We start from the raw sequence: 19,268 nt of genomic DNA on the forward strand, positions 1-19,268 counted from the left end.
TTCATATTAGAATTATGTTAACCTTTTAATGTTAGTGAAGAAGCTATTGGTGTTTTTAAGACTGATGCAGTTGCATCAGGCGTTTCTTGATTTAAAAGGCTTGTGCAGACAAGACTGTTTTAGTCACCTTAGCCCCATTTCAAAAAAGAAATGCCATCTTTATCATCCTCTACTCCCGTAGTGGGAGGCGTGACAGGTAGGGAGATTGCTGTGAGCTCTTAATGGGGGAGGGAGGTTGTGGTTTTCCATATATTAAGAAAGGGGGACCTATTGGAGCTCATTTTTAGGTTTCCTAGTGGCTTTACCTAGCAGGTCTGCAAAGAGAGAATGATTGCACCATGGGCCTGAGTGCAGGTGTCTGAGATGGTCTGCACTTGGCTTTGTGAGGGCAGGAGGGAGGCCTTTTGTTCCACCCCTTGGCACACCTTTAAATTCCCTGGGGCAGAGATAGTCGAGGCCTGATGGATTAGGATCCAGGCCCTCTTGAGACTATCCTGCATTTCTCTCTGTTTCCCTTCTCTCTATCCTTCTAACTAATATTTCCTGCTGCTCTTACTCAAGAGTACCCTGGGGGAAATGTCGGGGTAAGAGATGACTCCCCACAGAGGGGCACCATTAGGAGGTATGCTTTTGTTGGTATGGATGTGGCCTTATTGGAAGAAGTGTGTCACTGTGGAGGCAGGCTTTGAGTTCTCATATATGCTCAAGATTAGTGAATCAGATCACTTCATGTTGCTTCCAAGTCAATATGTAGGGAATCTCAGCTCCTGCTCTAGCGCCATGTCTACCTGTATGCACCCTTTCTTCTCACCATGATGATAATGCAGTAACCTCTGAATTGTAAGAGAGCCACAAAAGTTAATTGTTTTCCTTTATAAGAGTAATAGAAACCCTAACCAAGACAGAAATAAGTTAATATTACAGTTAGCAGGGAAAATAACATAAGAATTCCTCAGTCAATTAAAAATAGAGTATCCACTTTATACACTGAGTAATTCCAACATCATACATACAAAAACAACACATGACATGTGCTGATCAAGGACACATCTCCACTCATGTTTAATGAAGCTTAATTTAGAGTGCACACAGTTAAATATGACTTGATTGTCCTTCAACACATGAATAAAAGATATTGTATTATTTGATTTTTTAATGCAGAGAAAACATTTTTCTTTTGGTTTTGAGATTGTATTATAATCATGCCTGCTCTCACCTCCCTTTCCTCCCTTCAAATTTTGCCATACAGCCCTCCATGGGCTCTTTGATTATCAGGAGTTGTATCATCAGTAACTGTTGTTACATGCATCATGCATATATATGTATGTATATACATATGTATTCCTACATACATATAAGTATTATTAAACCTTTCAAGAAAGGCAATCCTATTATTTTGAACATAGAGATGAATGCAGAGATTATGTTCAGGGACATGAGCTAGGCACAAAAAATCAAATGCTGTCTGACCTCATTCAAACCTGGATCCTAAAGTCAATCCCCTTACTTAAGTTTGAATGGTGACTGTGAGAGACTGAATATCAGGGTGTTGAGGAATTGCTTGTCAAAGAACACATTTCAGTGACAAAAGAGGGATAATTTAAAGAAATACTTCAAGGTGTGTGCAGAACTACTACTACTACTACTACTACTACTACTACTACTACTACTACTACTAAATACACAGTGTTGAATTGAAAAGTACTTTGTATATTTTTTAAGGATTCCAATAATCAAAATTTTGTAAGGTTATACATAAGAGACATCCATTTTTTAATTTATTGCATGATTTCTCCGTCCATTTATGTACTAAAAATTCCCCAGTGTAGTCCTCATTGCTCCTTTGAAAATCCATGGCCTCTTTTTTTTCATAAATTGTTTCTACCTATCTAACTTATATACATATACAAAATTTGATTTGTCTTATACTATATAATAATTATCCATAATATATAACAGTATATCAATGGTATTTCTGATGAATAGCATTACAGGAGAGAGGAAGAAATGTATAAATCAAGTATGAGTCTATTTCACTGTGAATTTTTAAAAATGTAGAGGGGAAAGAATGTACCAGAGTCTACTAATAGCGGAACACAGATTACTGCTTGGGAATCTTAATATTTTGGATGGTTGAGGTGGGAAATGATCTGTACTTGTCTGGAATGTCCTTACTCCTTTCTCCATCTTCATAATTATTTCTACAATGAGGAGAAAGCAGACCAGGAAGTCAAGATAGATACAAGTTCATTGTGCTTCTGAATGGCAGACACTAGAAACTGTCATCACCACTTCACCCTCTTGTGAAATCATTGTATGGAATATTACAAGTGCATGCTTTGTGGCGGCCAGCTATTGCTTTTTCTCAGTGTTTATAATTTTTATCTGTGTCTAAATCAAACAATCTGGATTGACGACCCACAATTCTGTCCCTGGCTATGGCGCTCTTCAAAGCCACTGTGGACCATTATGAAATCATAGAGGTGGGTGAAGAAGGAAAGAAACAAACATATTTTTCACCAGCATAGAGGATGCAGGTGCAGAGCCCCAGGACTGGGAGATTCCCCAGAGCACATGTGTGAGAGGGGAATAGAATCAAGAAAAGCCAGAAAATTCACGGCCACTCTAGTTACAGTTGGGGAGAAGCTCAGCACTCTGACTGACCCTCAGTTGTCTGGACTTTGCTTCTGTCTGTGCCCTTGTCTGGCATGAGAACCATAGACTATGTGCAGCCTCAGAGCCTGATGCAACATCAGGAACAGCTGTAGCATACAGAGTCTCCTATGACATTGTTGAGGTCTGAGTCTGTTCCATGACCTAAGCCAATCATCTCCTCCACAGCTCAGCCTAGTTGCAGGACATTGTCTCTGTGTGGTGCAGACCCTGACATGTCCCTTCCTCTGCGTTGTCTCTTCCTACTCCTGCAGTCTTTGTTTACATTAGGGGAAGTGACTCACCAGAGATGCTTTGATTACTGGAAGCCCAGCACCTACATGAAGGCTGACATCATCCTAGGTGCATTTGTCCCCATTTACATCACAATGGAAGGATTCGACAAAAGCCATATGTTTTTTGAGATCAAACCAGATATATTTGATAATTTTCCGTAAGTATTTGTGTGACTGTGCTAAGGGTATTCTGGCTACATGACAGTGCATGCTCCTCTGTGCACATGTAATTCCTTTGAATATAATGAACTGTATATACAGAAATGTGAAACTCATTTGCAAACTTTCCTCCTTCATTATGCATCTTACAGACCGTTGCTTTCCTCTTGTTTATTTTTCAGTCAGGTAGAGATCAAAGAGGGAAAACAACTTTTGTGTCTGTCCATTCTGTGTGTCCGTGGACAGGCTTATATTGTTTTCACACATTGACTCTAACATGACAAGGAGAGGCTCCACCCTGTTCTCATATTTTTGAGAATCTAAATGAATCCTGTCGGAATGCCTCTTTCTTTCTATAGACCTGGATAGTTTCTGCTAAATCCCCATGTCCTTAGTGCATCTCCTCTCCCTCAGGTTCTTGCATTGGTCTCTTTAAAATATCTCAGAGTTTGGACACTGTGGTCATGTTTATTACTTATTAATTCCTTATTGATATTTTAATGCAGTGTTCTGAAATCACATCCTTCATGGCTGATAGTCTGTCTTCTGCTTAGTCAGTTCTCCTGGGGTCACTTTCCCCTGTATTTTTGTGTTTTTCATTTCCAACATTTCTATCTGTTCTCTCCCCTGGAAGAATCTCAGTTTCCATTTAGGATTTGACTTCCTTGATACTGAGTCTTATATATATATATATATATATATATATATATATATATATATATATGTCTTATATATATATATATATATATAAAATTGCTGTGGTTCTTGTCCCTCAGCCTTTGTTTTCCTGTACAGTGTTGCATCTCGTCTCAATGCCCAGTTGGTTTTGCTTGCTTGTTTCCATGTTCTTTTAGGATATCATCTTTTTGCCTTTTGAACTACTCATCTGGCATTTGGTCTCTCTCAGTATCTTTGAGTTCATTTGTTGGTTTGTTATGATATTGTGGAGAATTTATTTGGCCTTGCTTTTTCATATTTCCTACTTTTTTTCTATTGTTGCTATTCTTGGTACCTTTGTTCATTTGAACATCAATTCTAGATTAAGAACGTCCTCTACTGAGAAGTATCTTCTTTAAGGTCCAATCCATGCACTGCTCTGTGAGCAGGAAACAGTCTTCCATGCCTGTAGTCCTGGTAGTTGTGGTATTATGGAGTATGTGAAAAGAAAAATGCCAACATACATGCCTAATTCATTTAGCACTTGAAGTTCTCTTAGGAATGCTTTTACAGGATGGAAAGACTGTATATGGTTCAGGATCATGCTACAGCAGGAGGCGGATTGAGTCCCAAGGCCAGGAGAAGGAGAGAGTCTGTCTTCAGGGATAGGCAGTAGAGAGGAAAGCTTGAACTGTTAACTGACAGGAGCTTTTTTCGGGAGTCTGTTTGATCTGTCATAGGTGGATTCAAGTCACGACTTCCTGAAGCTTACATTAATTTTTTTAAGTTTGCTCTCAGAGATAAAAGTTTTAGATATATATTGGCATGAACACTGTCTGTAATCGGGGCTTAAATTCTCATTGTATAAAAGAACAAAACCAGTGTTTGTGTACAGCTGGCATAGATTTGTACTTTATAGACTTAGTAAAAACTTGGGGACCCAAAGGATGGTTCTCAGTTACAAACATGAATACTTTTTCTTCTGACTAAGTTTTATACTCTCTCTCTCTCTCTCTCTCTCTCTCTCTCTCTATATATATATATATATATATATATATGTATATATATATATATATGTGTGTGTGTGTGTGTACATATGACATGGATATTTTCAGCACAGTCAGCCAGCAGCACTTTTATGTCTATGTTTAGTAAACTATGAAAGAAAATTAAAAATTTTGGCCTGTGACTATAATAATAGTAGCCAGTGTTTTACCAAGGCTAGATTAATAGCTTATTAGAACTCCACATACTACTAACATAAAACTCTGAAACTTAGAAATCTTTAAGTCTTATTTTCACATACCTTAAGTCACTTCCTCAGACCTTTCCAACTTGTGTGTACATAATATATCCCTTCCTAAGACCCTCAAACTTACATAAACTTTAATCCTTTTTTTTCTATCCAATCATTTTTCAGAAGACATATATGGCTGATTAATAGGAAGAATGATTGAAAAGCAAGTTCTTTTAATGAATGAATAGTAAAAAGTTTTTTTTTCTTTTTGCTGAGTAATAGCATGATAGCTTCAGTTTGGTTTTCATTTAACCTAGTTTGTGAGGATATCTTTTTCAGTATGAAGCCTGTCAGCAAGATGACCCTGTCTGTGAGTCTGCCTTCTTCAGCAGATGACCTATTATTTAAAAATAAACAAGACATAATTTTCACATATTATGTGGACTGACCATGCAGCTGTAGCCTTGTTGGGAGGAGCTGGGTAGGTCTGCTTGCTTCTGCTAAACTTATAAAACAACAACTTGTTAGCACCACCATCAGAAATCAGAGAGACAAATTTGAGTAGGAAGTATATCAAAACTACTCTTGTATCAGTTAAAATGACAGAGACTTACCTGATACCTAAGCATCCGTCTGGAATTCTCCATGGTGATCTCTATGACTCTGTTGGGAGCAGGGCTGTCACTTCTTGGGTGTCACACAAGACACTATTAAGACTTTGGTTGCCACACAGGGGAGCATCTACCTTCAAACACCAGACTCATGAGTCTGAGAGATGTTTCTGTGAAGGAGGAACTAGGGAAAACTGATCTACCTTGGCTGGGCAGAGTAGGGCATCTAACTCAATAGTGTCCACATTTTGGCATGGACCTGGTGGTGGGTAAATTGTGTGCCAGGTATGAGCCCAGTCGTCCACATTAGCACAACTGAGGAAAGGTCAAGGAGGAGTATGTTCTTCCACCATATTTGTGAATAGTCTTAGAAGCTGATTCTAGAAGCTGGTATTTTTGTGTATCAGGGGAAGCTTTTTTTTTTTTTGTTAAATAGTCTACATTCCATTTTCAGCAGATCTCTCTGAGCAGTGTGAGGGACATCATCTGATTTATTAACTATACCTGATTTTAAACAAACTTTACTTATTTTCAGTTACTTGCTTTGTGCTTGTCTTTGATAGCATGTACAGAAGGCTATGGCTTGCCCCTCTGTAAATGAATTACATTTATACTCAAATTACAAAAACCACAGTTCGGAACACAGTAAAAAGTTTGATCATTCATAAAGTAACTGACTGTTGCTTAGATTCTAATGGCTCCCTTGGGGGAGTGGGTGAGAATGCACAGCATCATCGGCACAGACACCAAGAGTCCATTGAAGGCAAATAACGAACTCTCTTATTCAATAAGAGGGAAGCCCTTATATACCCTCCTCCCTAGTGCCTAGTCTGTGTGGTCATCCTTCATTGGCTGGGCATGATCAGAAACTTAGACAGGGACTGTTGCTAGGTCCTAGGCAGACTCTGCATGATCAGGAACTCTGACAGCAGTCAGGACCTCTGACAGTGACCAGGAACTCTGATAGCTCCTGTTGCTAGGCCCTCAGCCAGACTGCAGGTTGGCTCCAGGTTGGAAGTACATTATGTGCATGCCTTGGCTCCTGGTCTGAGCCAATTTCCTTGACCCTATGGGCCTATCTAACTACAACTGACCATTAACTTGCGTGTCTTAATGATCTTCTACAATTTATACCAAGTTCATAGTTTGTATAAGATTAGAATTTTATAGTTTTATCCCTGTCAATCTGAGCCCTAAAATTTTGAGTTGAAGATTTAATTGAAGATCCTTTAGCATCAAAGTAAAACCTTAAACCATAATTACAGTCCACATTGTACAGTTTAGCTTCTTTGTCAGAAATCAGATGTTCGCAGGCATGTGGATTAATGTCAGGTCTTCAATTTGATTCTGTTGGTCCACAGATTGTTTTTTATGCCAATACGAAGTTGTTTTTATGACTATAGCTGTAGTAGACCTGAGGTCAGGGATGGTGATGCCTCCAGAGGTTGCTTTACTGTAGAGGTTTGTTTTATCTATCTTGGATTTTTGTTTTTCCATATGAAGTTGAGTATTGTTCTTTCCAGGTATGGGAAAAATTGTGTTGGGATTTTGATGGAGACTGCATTCAATCAGTAGATTGCTTTTGGTAAGATTTTCATTTTAACTATGTTAATCCTACCTATCAATGAGAGTGGGAGATCTTTCCATTTTCTGATATCGCCTTCAGTTTCTTCAAAGACTTGAAGTATTTGTAATACAGATCTTTCACTTGCTTAGTTAGAGTTACCCCAAGGTATTTTATATTATTTGTGGCTATGGTAAAGGGTGATGTTTCTCTGATTTCTTTTTCAGCCCATTTATCATTTGTATGCAGGAGAGCTAAATTTTTATTGAGTTAATCTTGTATCCTGCCACATTACTGAAAGTGTTTATCAGCTGCAGATGTTCCCTGGTAGAATTTTGGGGGTCACTTATGTATACTATCATATCGTCTACAAATAGTGAAAGTTTGACTTCTTCCTTTCCAATTTGTATTCCTTTGATCTCCTTTTTTGTCTTATTACTCTGGCTAGAACTTCAAGTGCTATATTGAATAGATATTGAGAGAGTAGACAGCCTTGTCTTGTTCTCATTTTAGTGAAATTGCTTTGAGTTTCTCTCCATTTAATTTGATGTTGGCTGTTGGCTTACTGTAAATTGTCTTTATTATGTTTATGTATGTTCATTGTATTACTGATCTCTCCAAGACCTTTACCACGAAGGGGTGTTGGATTTTGTCAAGGGCCTTTTCAGCATCTAATGAGATGATCATGTGGGTTTTTTCTTTCAGTTTTTTTATATGGTGTATTACATTGACAGATTTTCATGTGCTGAACCATCTTTGCATCTCTGAGATGAAGTCTACTTGATCATGGTGGATAATTTTTTGATGTGTTCTTGGATTCGGTTGCCAATATTTTATTGAGTATTTTTGCATCAATGTTCATGAGGGAGATTGATCTGTAACTCTCTTTCTTTGTTGCATCTTTGTGTGGCTTGGGAATCAGAGTAACTATAGCCTCATAAAAGGAGTTTTATAATATTCTGTATGTTTCTATTGTGTGGAACAATTTGAAGAGTATTGGTATTAAATATTCTTTGAAAATCTGGTAGAATTCTGCATTGAAGCCATCTGGTCCTGTGCTTTTTTTTTTTTTTTGGTTGGGAGACTTTTAACGACTGTTTCTATTTCCTGAGCTGTTAGTGGTCTATTCAAATTGTTTTTCTCATCTTGGTTTGACTTTGGTATGTGGTACCTAAATAGAAAATTGTCCATTTCTTTTAAATTTTCTAATTTTGAAGTATGACCTGGTGATTCTCTGTATTTTCTTGTTGTCTGTTGTTATGTCTCTCTTTTTATTTCTGGTTTTATTAATTTAGATGCTCTCTCTCTGCCTTTTAGTTAGCTTGGATAAGGGTTTGTCTATCTTGTTGATTTTCTCAAAGAACCAACTCTTTCCTTCATTGATTCTTTGATTTGTTTTCTCTGTTTCCATTTTATTGATTTCAACTCTCAATTTGATTATTTCCTGGCATCTATTCCTCCTGGGTGACTTTGCTTCTTTGCTTCCTTTTGTTCTGGAGTTGTTAAAGTGTGCTGTTAAGTCACTAGTGTGAAATTTCCCCAACTTCTTTATGTGGGCATTTAGTGCTATGAATTTTCCTCTTAGCACTGATTTCATAGTGTCCCACAAGATTGGGTATGTAGTACCCAGATTTTCATTGAATTCTAGGAAGTCTTTAATATCTTTCTTTATTTCTTTTTTGACCCAGTGGTGATTCAGTTGGACATTATTCGGTTTCCATGAGATTGTAGGCTTTATGTAATTTTTGTTGTTAAAATCTAACTTTAAGCCATAGTGGTCCAATTGAATACATGAGGTTATTCCATTTTTTGTATCTGTTGAGATTTGCTCTGTGACTGAGTATCTGGTTGATTTTAGAGAAAGTTCCATGGGGTTCTGAAAAGAACATATATTGTTTGTTGTTAGGGTAGAATGTTCTGTAGATATCACTTAAGGCCATTTGAGTCATAACATCTGTTAGGTCCCTTATTTCTCTGTTAAGTTTTGATCTCACAGATCTGTCCAGTGGTGAGAGTGGAGTGTTGAAGTCTCCCACTATTAATGTATGGGGTTTGATGTGTGATTTAAGCTTTAGTAATGTTTTTTTACATATGTGAGTGCCTTTGTATTTGGGGCATAAGTGTTCAGAATTGAGACTTCATCTTGGTGGATCTTTCCTGTGATGAATATGTTGTGTCCTTCCTGATTAATTTTAGTTTGAAGTCTATTTTGTTAGATGTTAGGATAGTTACACCATCTTGGTCCTTAAGTCTATTTGATTGGAAAGTCTTTTCTCAGTCTTTTACTCTGAGGTAGTGCCTATCTTTAAAATTGAGGTGTGTGCCCCAGAAGGATAGTTCCTGATTTTGTATCTATTCCGTTAACCTATGTCCTTTTATAGGAGAATGGAGTCCATCGATATTAAGGGATGTTAATAACTAGTATTTTTTTTGGTTTTAGTGTGTGTGTATTTTCCTTATTTTGGGGTTATCTGTTGCTTGTGGTTTCGAGGGTACATCTGACTTCCTTAGGTTGGAGTTTTCCTTCTAGTGCTTTCTGTAGGGCTGGTTTTGTGGATAGGTATTATTTCAATCTGGCTTTGTCTTGTAATATCTTGTTCAGTTTGTCTATGGTGATTGAAAGTTTTGCTGGGTATATTAACCTAGGCTGGCATTCATAGTCTCTTATTGTCTGCATTACATCTGTCCAGGACCTTCTGGCTTTCAAAGTCTCCATTGAGGAGTCAGGTGTTATTCTGATTGGTCTGCCTTTTTAAGTCACTTGACTGAGAAAGGAGAAACTTTGCTGCTCTTAATATTCTTTCTTTATTCTGTATGTTTATTGGTTTAATTATTATGTGGTTAGAAGACTTTTTTGGGGGTTCTAGTCTATTTGGCGTTCTATAAACTTCTTGTATCTTCATAGGTATTTCCTTCTTTATGTTGGGAAATATCTTTCATGATTTTGTTGAATATATTTTCTGTGCCTTTGAGTTGGTATTCTTCTCCTTCTTCTATCCCTATTATTCATAGATTTAGCCTTTTCATGGTATCCAAGATTTCCTGGATATTTTGTGTTATGACTCTTTTGGCTTTACTGTTTTCTTTTAACAATGAATCTATTTCCTCTGCTGTATCTTCTATACCAGAGATTCTCTCTTCCATCTCTTGTATTCTGTTGGTTATGCTTGCATCTGTGTTTCCTGTTTGTTTAATCAGATTTTCTATTTCCAGCATTTCCTCTTTTTGTGTCTTCTTCATCGTTTCTATTTAAAATTTCAGGTCTTGAACTGTTTCCTTCACATGTTTACTTGCTTTTTCATGGTTTTCTTGGCTTTCTTTAAGGGATTTATTGATTTCTTCATTTGTCTTTCCCTCAGTTTCTTTAAGGGAAAATTTTATTTCCTCTTTAAAGGCCTCTAGCATCTTTATTTAGTTATTTTTAAGGTTACCTTCTTCTACATTGTGATATTCAGATCTTGCTGTTGCAGGCAGGCTAGGTTTTGGTGATGCCAGATTGCTCTTTATGCTGTTGTATGTATTTTTGCACTGACATCTACCCATTTCTTTCTCCAATAGTTGCAAAAGGTGCCTGTGTCAAAGTGAGGTGCTTTTGGTCCACTCTGTGCTTTCTGTATCTGTGTCGCAGGGGGGGGGGGCTTTCTGGGTCCAATCTTAGCTCTTGGTCTAATTGAAGCTGGCAGATTCTGTATGTCAGGGAACTGTTCTTGGTCCAGTCCAAGCTAGCTGATTCTGAGACTCAGGGAGCCTCTCTTGGTCTTATTAGGGCTCTTGGTCCAGTCAGAGCTGGCAGATTCTGTGTCTCAGGAAGCATCTTTTGATCCAATATGAGCTAGCAGATTGTGTGTCTCAGGAAGCTACTGGTATCCCAGGGTGAAGCTATTGGGGTAGGGATTAGGTCTTGTAGATTGCTGGGTCCTAAGGGGAGTTTTGGTGGGGGAGCCTGACACAGGAATCTTACCTCCTGGCCAGCAACTCTTTGTCCAATGAGAGCTGGCGTTTTTCATGTATCAGGAAGTTACTGGTGTCGCAGGCAGATGGTTATTGTGGTAAGGCGTGGGTCCTGTAGAATTCAGGGTCTGATGGGGGGTTTTGGTAGAGGAGCTTGCCCACAGGAGTTTTTTCTACTGGCTGGCAATTGAGCAGAGTTGGGTGGGGGTTCTCATAGACAGGCTGTGTCCTAGGGCCTGGATCCTTGAGGCAGGAGTCTTTGGGTCGGAGAAGAGTTACTCACCTCTTGGTCTAATGAAAGCTGGTAGATTCCTTATCTCTGGAAGTTACTGGGGTCACATGCAGATGGGTATTGGGTAGGGCATTGGTCTTGTAGATTGCAGGGTCCAGTGGGGGGATTTTGGCAGGGTAGTCTACCCACAGGACTTTTTCTTGCTGGCCAGCAACTAGGACAGAGTTGGGTCCGGGTTCTTGAGGGACTGCCTGTGTCCCAGGGCCTGGGTCCTAGAGGCAGGACTGTCTGGGTGGGAGAAGAGTCCCTCACCTCTTGGTCCAGCAAGAGCTGGCAGATTCATCCAACATTTGCTGTAAGTTCTGTTTTCCACAAACAGTAATTGAATTAAAGTCACATATACAGTATGCTGTGTCAGATGGATCTTCCAGAACAAGAGTTAAGTTAAAGTTACACAGAAGCATGATGTAGATTTTATATCTCTCAATCCTTTTTTTTAAAATAAATTTTACCCTAACTTTTTGTTACAGATTTTACAGATTTTTCAACCACATTCAATGAATTTACAAAGCCTGAGATAGAGAAAGTTTACAGACTTTTCTTACAAACATAAAGATAAACTTTATACTTTAGTAAAAGTTTTAGGGATGAAAGAGAGGGAAGCAGATTAGCATCCCTGACCTGTATTGGGAATAATTTACTTTTTAGCTGTTTTTAAACACACAGCATCGTTCCCTGTGCTATTCTGCTTTCTCTACTTCTCTTGTCACAGGTTGAGGTGGCTCACCTGACACAGGACAGATTTGAACAAAACCCTTAAACAGAATGCTCAGGTTTGGAGGGGGAGAACTAAAACCCAACCCCACAGACACTTTATTTATAGAACACAAAAGCATGAAACAATTTTAATATTATCCATACCCCAAACATATGTGAATGTTTGTCAAACTGTACCAGTGGTGAGAGAAGGGACTGGAGCAAGCAGAGAGAAAAGAGGGCTCTGAGATAACACAAGAGCAGGGAGCTAAGACCCAGAGACAAGAGATTTTTGAGAGAAGAGGGAGAGAGAGAGAGAGAGAGAGAGAGAGAGAGAGAGAGAGAGAGAATTTAGTTTGTGATCATGTGCTTGTGATGACAGAAATTGTTACAGTCTGTGGGCATTTGGAAGTCCAGTGTGCCATCTATGGTCACTGAGCTGTCCTGAGGCCAAGTCATTTGCAATAAGACAACTAGGATTAATGGAATCTCCAAGTCTGAGAAGGAAAAGGTATTGGAGAAGGCACATGAGCAGTATGCAGAGCAAGCTCCAGGCATAAGGAGGGAACACACTGGGAGGGAGAGCAAGGATGGGAGAGAGAAGGGTAAGTGTCCTGGTGACAAGAATTTCAACCATGATGTCTCCAAGTGACCTAGAGATTTGTCAGAAGGAAATGTCTGAAATAACAAAGGAGCAACATCCCTTTCTATGTGACTGACACACAGGCTACAAATACTCTAGACAACACATTCATACCTCAACATGTAGAGGCCTCAAGACTGAGTCTCAAACATTCTCACTTCATCTAAAACCAGAGAAGTTGGGATAACAGGAAACAGAGATCCCAATGTCTTATCAACAGGCATTGATTTAACTCTAGATAAAACAAACAACCCAATTTAAAACACATGGCACTGAAATGAGAGTGCAGAAAACATGAAATACAAATGGCTGAGAAAGATTTTAAAGGTGTTCTATCTCCTTAGCAACCAGTGAAATAAACATTAATGCTTCTTTGATATTTTGTCTTACCCAAGAACGCAAATTACAACAAATGCTGGCCCTTATGTGGGTTAAGGGGACCACAGACTGCTGTAGGCCCTATGTAAATTAGTGTGGAGGCTTTCTAAAAGTGTGGAAAGAGATCTACAATATCCTCCATGTTTATCAATCCTGGGTATATACATAAAGGCCTACACATCCTACTAAAGAAATTCTTGAACATCCTTGTTCATTGTTGCTATATTCACAGTAGCCACAAAGTGACAGCAGCATAGATGTCCCTCTACTGATGTATGGATAATGAAACTGTAGTACATGTACACCAACTGAATTTTATCCAGCTGAAAACACAAACAGAATTATAAAATTTACATGTAATGGATGCAGCTGGAATTACCACTCTGAATAGGATAACCCAGACACAATAAGACAAAGCCAAATGCTTTCTCTCATATGCAGATGCTAATTTTGAATATTCACATATCTCTACTTACTGGTGTACCCATGTAAACCAGGGAACTAGTAAGGTGCAATAGAAAAGGGATTTCACTAGCAGAGGAATGGAGCACATGTAGTATGAACAGGGGAATGGAAATACTGGAGCAGGAAGGATTAGGCAGTGAGTTCTGGGAGTTCGGGTCATCAGAGTGAGTGTGTGAAGGATTAACAGTAAGACCTTGGAGAAGACTACATGGGAATGTACTAATATAGAATCGTCCTAAAATACATACATAAATAATTTAAATGTCATTCTTCTATAGCTGCAGAATAGTGCTTCTCCCAGATACCGTGGGCCATCAAACAAAAATCCCAGCTCTAGGTATGTTTCAAGTTGTTTGTCAATGCTGTCAATACACACCCAAACATTACAAGCTATTTCTGTTGTTCGTAGTTACCCTCCAGAATTTGATGGTGTTTGCATACTTGAGTTATAGGACTTGGAGAAATCAAGCTGCAGCTGACATGGAAACTTTATTCATACCTGCTAGCATCCACAGAGCTGAAAAGTTTTATGCACATTAATAAAAAGAAAACATAATCAACTGTCTAACACACCAGTGATTTCTGAAACCTACAACTATGACTGGCAGGGAAAGATATGCACACTGGTGGCATATCTTTATAGTGGCATGAATATTATAAGGGTAACTCATAATATTCTTATCATATTTAAGTCCAGTTCCATTAGACAGATCTCATGCCTCACTCCCTTAACTGACCTAAGAATCTCTGGCTAGTCATGCCATTGATCCAAAATGAGAACTACTATAATTATTATGTTAAATAGACAAATATTGTACCTGCCTCCTCAGTCCTTACCTTTATATGGACTGTTCAATGCATACTTCCTTCATACCTTTTCAGAGAAGCTTCATTTTCCAATAGCTGGGGGTTATTACAAAGACCTATAAGTGGTCACCAACCATATAATAAGAGACTGTGCTCAGCTCTGCATGGGGTATGTTTATCATGCACTTTTTCCCCAAAGCTCAGAGACCATGTCAGAAGACCGGTAGACTTTTCTAAGAGTCAAAAGTAGTGCATGATTTGGGGTGAAATTATTCCTTACATCACATGGTCATGGCACACACGAACCTACTGCACAGGACCTGCAGGAAAGACGCCAAACACATTAATGGGATAGAGGATCATGAATACCTTTCTGGCTGAGGAGCCTTTGGCATTTGGTAGCTTCCAGGAATGGGAAATTCAGTTTTCTTTAGGGTGTAAACACTGAGAGGATTCCCATACTGCAGCAGAAGGCCTTACTATAATGTATATGCTGGTAATGCAGAGTGGATTCTATGGGGAATTACAGAGAATGCACTTGAATTTGGGTGGAGAAAGTGTCAGGAAGGATAAGGGAGGAAAACGTAGTTAATGGGGGTGGCACAGATTAAATGAACACATATGCTATGCATATAAGGTATTTCAAGTAATTTTTTTTTTTTTTGGTTTTTTCGAGACAGGGTTTCTCTGTGTAGCTTTGCACCTTTCATGGTACTCACTTTGGAGACCAGGCTGGCCTCGAACTCACAGAGATCTGCCTGCCTCTGCCTCCCAAGTCCTGGGATTAAAGGTGTGCGCCACCACCGCCAGGCAATTCTCAAGTAATTTAAGCATCCGTACTCTGCTAAATGGAGTGGAGAAAAATTGAATCAAGTATAAAAATTAAAAAAAGAAGATGAACATATGGAGGGAGGTCAGCTGACAGCGTGGACTCTTGTCTTTTCTTTGGCTTATGTTGTTCCTGAGTCTTTATTGGATGAGAATCTGAAGTCCACGAGCCTTTGCTCATAGGAGCCATTTTCCCCATTTGAACATCAGAGCCATGTAGCCACTTTGAGTTGTGAATTCTGAGAACTAGCAAGATTATCTCATTCTTTGGGGCCAACCCCAACCATACCGCTCTGATTACTGTTTAGCTGGAGGATGTCTCCTTGGTGACTTGAGACCAGGAAGCCACCATATCATGAGAACATTACAGGTGCTGACCCTTGAAAACCTGTTCAATATTAATCACCAGGTGAGAGGGCTGCTGTGTGACTCTCAGACTGACAACATCATGTCACAGTCTTGGCCTTCACTGCAATGACCAACAGGTTTGCAATTCTGTATTTTTTTACTGACCTTGTGGTCTCAGAGGTTTCATTCAAACCCCAGGATAACTCTGTGGGGAGAAGCTTGGTTTGTGGTTGCCCTGGACTGGGCTCTCGTTCTTATGTCCCTCCTGGAATAGCTTGCCTGCTGCCTAATCCTTTGGTCCATAATTTTCGTACACTCCTGCTCCCTAAAATACACGTTCTATACTTTCTATCACTCAGGACATGTGGCAGACTAAATACAGTACTCATAAAAATATCTCAGACAATATATTTTGATCTCTCTGCTCCCCAACACCTCAATATTTAAGATACAATTCTATCATTTTCTCTTTCATTTTCTACCTCCAACTCTATCCTGTCCTCCCAGTCCCACTCTCTCTCAAATTAATTTTGTTTTATAATTTTTTATGAAGAAGGGTGCATACATATATAAACAAATGAGTACACAAATTTAACCAGCTGAACCAATTGTTTCGTGTTGAGTATTGCTTTTGTGTTATAGGAAAAATCTCAGCCCTCAGATCAAACAGAAGAGACAATTCATTCTAGAACCAAATTTGAGTGACTATGGCTGGTGACCACAGATTTGGCTGATCCCAGATTCCATGTTCCAAGGTGGGGGCAGTTTCATGAAGCTTTTGTAGTAAAATATAAGAAATTTGTAAATCAAAAGATTAGTGAAAACAAAAGAGAGGAAGTCACGGGCAAGATGGGAAAACTTATCCCACAGACGCAAGATGCTATGCAATGTCATTTTTAGCTTTTAGGTTGTTGGAAGTCAGTTGTCTCATAAGTTAGTAGATTTCAAACATATTTAATTAACTAGTTATAGGAGGTTAGCTCACCTGCAGACATGTTCAGGAAATGGCTGTTCAGGGTGCTACAGTTATCCTGGAATAAGTTAATGAGTCTCTAGACCAACAACACTTCAACCTTCCATATCACAGAGGTTATATTCAGTAAGATTGCAGACATGGCTTTTTCCAGGGATTCTCATGTATGTATTTATAAACATGCATACAATTATACACATGTATGCATTTAAACACATCTATGAATTTGTACACATGTATGTATTTATACACAAGTATGCAATTATATTCACATGTATGCATTTATATACCTGTATGCATTTATACACATGCTTATACTTCTATACATGTATATTTATACACATGTATACATTTGTACACATTTATTGTGTTGTACCCATGTGTGCATTTATAGAAATTCATAATTCATACACAAGTATTCATTTATAAACATACATGCATTTATACACATGTATTCTTTTATAAGCATGTATAGACTATAGCATGCTATACATGCATGTATTTATACATATGTATGCATTTATAAACCTGCATGCATTTATACTCATGCATACATTTATATACACATATGCATTTTATACATGAATACATTTATACACATCTATTCATTTTTACAATATATGCATTTATATACATGCATACATTTATATACATGTATTCATTTATACACATGCATGCATGTGTACACATGCATACATTTGTACACATAGATGCACTTATGCACATGTATTCATTTATATACAAGCATACATTGATACACATGTATACATTTTTAGCCATGTATACACTTTTACTGCTGAATATTTGGTTTTGGATAATCCCTGGGGAAGAATAATTTCTCCCTCTCTCCATAGCTTCCAATTACCAGGTTTTGAACAACAGATTCTCTCTTAACAGAGGATCTAGCCGTAGATCTCAAATTAACACAGTGTAAACAAACTGCATTTCTTCCTGCTGGCCTCAGGCCTCTAGGTAGATTCTGCTTCAACAGAACCTAGGTGGCTTGGGCCTCATGAATTTTCTGACTTGTCTGCAGTGGGACTAGGCAGGCTCTTGTCAAGTAAAGTTTTAAAAGCACCTCCTAGAGACCACTCCCCAACAACCAAATGACATGTGTGAGACAGTTCAGCCCAACTTCCTGCTTCCAAAGTTTCCTTTCCTCTCATTCTGAGCACTCTTCACTCCCTTCATGGATTTGGGAGCTTTTCCTCTTTTTCATATTCTATTTTCATGAACTTTGATTCTTTCACTGGCTTACACAGGAGACGCTATCACTCATTTAATCTGCAAGCTTAGAGAAACTCTATTTTCTTTCTTTCTTTCTTTCTTCCCTTCTTTCTTTCTTTCTTTCTTTCTTTCTTTCTTTCTTTCTTTCTTTCTTTCTTTCTTTCTTAGTTTTCGATTTTTAATTTTTTTATTTTATGTCTATGAGTGTTTTCCCTGCATATCTATCTGTGTACCATATGTGTGCCTTCTGACTGAAGAGGGCAGAGGAGAACACATAACTTCTTAAAACTGATATACACTATTGTAACCCAAAGAGTGGCTTCTTTAACCTGTTAGAGCTCTCCCCAAGAACAGCAAGTAGTCTTAACCTCTCAGTCACTTCTCAAGCCCCAGATTCACTTCCAAAAAGGTTTATTTATTTTTATGGCAGGTGTTTGAGTGCTTTCCTTATTATATATGTGTGTATGCCACATGTGTACCGGGGGGCCCAAATATGCTAGAAGAGGAGCTCCTGGCTGGATCTACAGATGGTTCTGAGCCACTATGTAGGTTCTGGGATTGTTGCAAGGTTTTCTACAACAGGAGGCAGAATGCCTAGTGCCTAGCTCTCTGTCTATCTCCATAAGAAACACTTTAACACTAGGCATGCATGCAAAAAAATTATTACCCTTTTCAAGAATGAGTATGAAATCAAATCATTACAAAATAAAAGGATATGAAACTCTTATTCACAGTCCTAGAGAGAACATTAGTGTCTTCCCTTGCCCAATGCTTCCATGAATAGAAACATCTTAAGCATCATGTACTGATCAGCCACAGGACACAGACAAGTAACACTAAATCCACACTATGCTCTTTAAGAAACCAAGTACTGAGACTTCATGAGTCATTCCATGATGTTTCTGAGCCATCAGGGGCTCATTCACACAAGCTTTATGTGTCAGGAAAGAATTCAGAAGTTAATGACCTCTAATTTCCTGAATTTGCTAAGGAACTACTGAGAATAGTGGCCTGACTGTGCACAACATTCTGCCCCTCCTGTTTAGAGAGAGATGGAAAAACTATCAATATTTGCTGGCCTTCTACTTTGCCATGGAGGAGATCAATAAGGATGCCCACCTGCTTCCCAATGTCACCTTGGGTTTCCACTTTTACAATGCCTTTAACTCCCACCGGAGAACCTTGGAGGGCCCTCTGATGTGGCTGTCTGGAAGGAGTGAGTTTATCCCCAACTACAAATGCAAAACTCAACACAAAGCTCTTGGAATCATTGCAGGAACCAGGCCTGAATTTTCAGCTGCAATTGGAACACTTTTAGAGCTCTACAAAGTTCCACAAGTAAGTTGGCAAAGTTTTGGTGTCCATAATGAAATAAAACATCTGACCAAAAGAAAATGGAGAAGTTGTCTATGTTTCCTGCTGGTGATTTCAAATGTAAGTGAAAGAATTACGTGGCTCCTGCTATGATCAACAGTGGAGTGTGG

General features: G+C 38.6%; 1 pseudogene; it reads left to right on the plus strand.

Annotated features, from left to right (window-relative positions):
• The first annotated feature begins 2,888 nt into the window (after window positions 1-2,888).
• Window positions 2,889-19,268, plus strand: part of LOC143270438 (vomeronasal type-2 receptor 116-like) — a 47,039-nt pseudogene continuing 30,659 nt past the window's right edge.

This window comes from Peromyscus maniculatus, chromosome 23 (assembly GCF_049852395.1).
Source record: "Peromyscus maniculatus bairdii isolate BWxNUB_F1_BW_parent chromosome 23, HU_Pman_BW_mat_3.1, whole genome shotgun sequence".
In the NCBI taxonomy this organism is placed as follows: domain Eukaryota; kingdom Metazoa; phylum Chordata; class Mammalia; order Rodentia; family Cricetidae; genus Peromyscus; species Peromyscus maniculatus.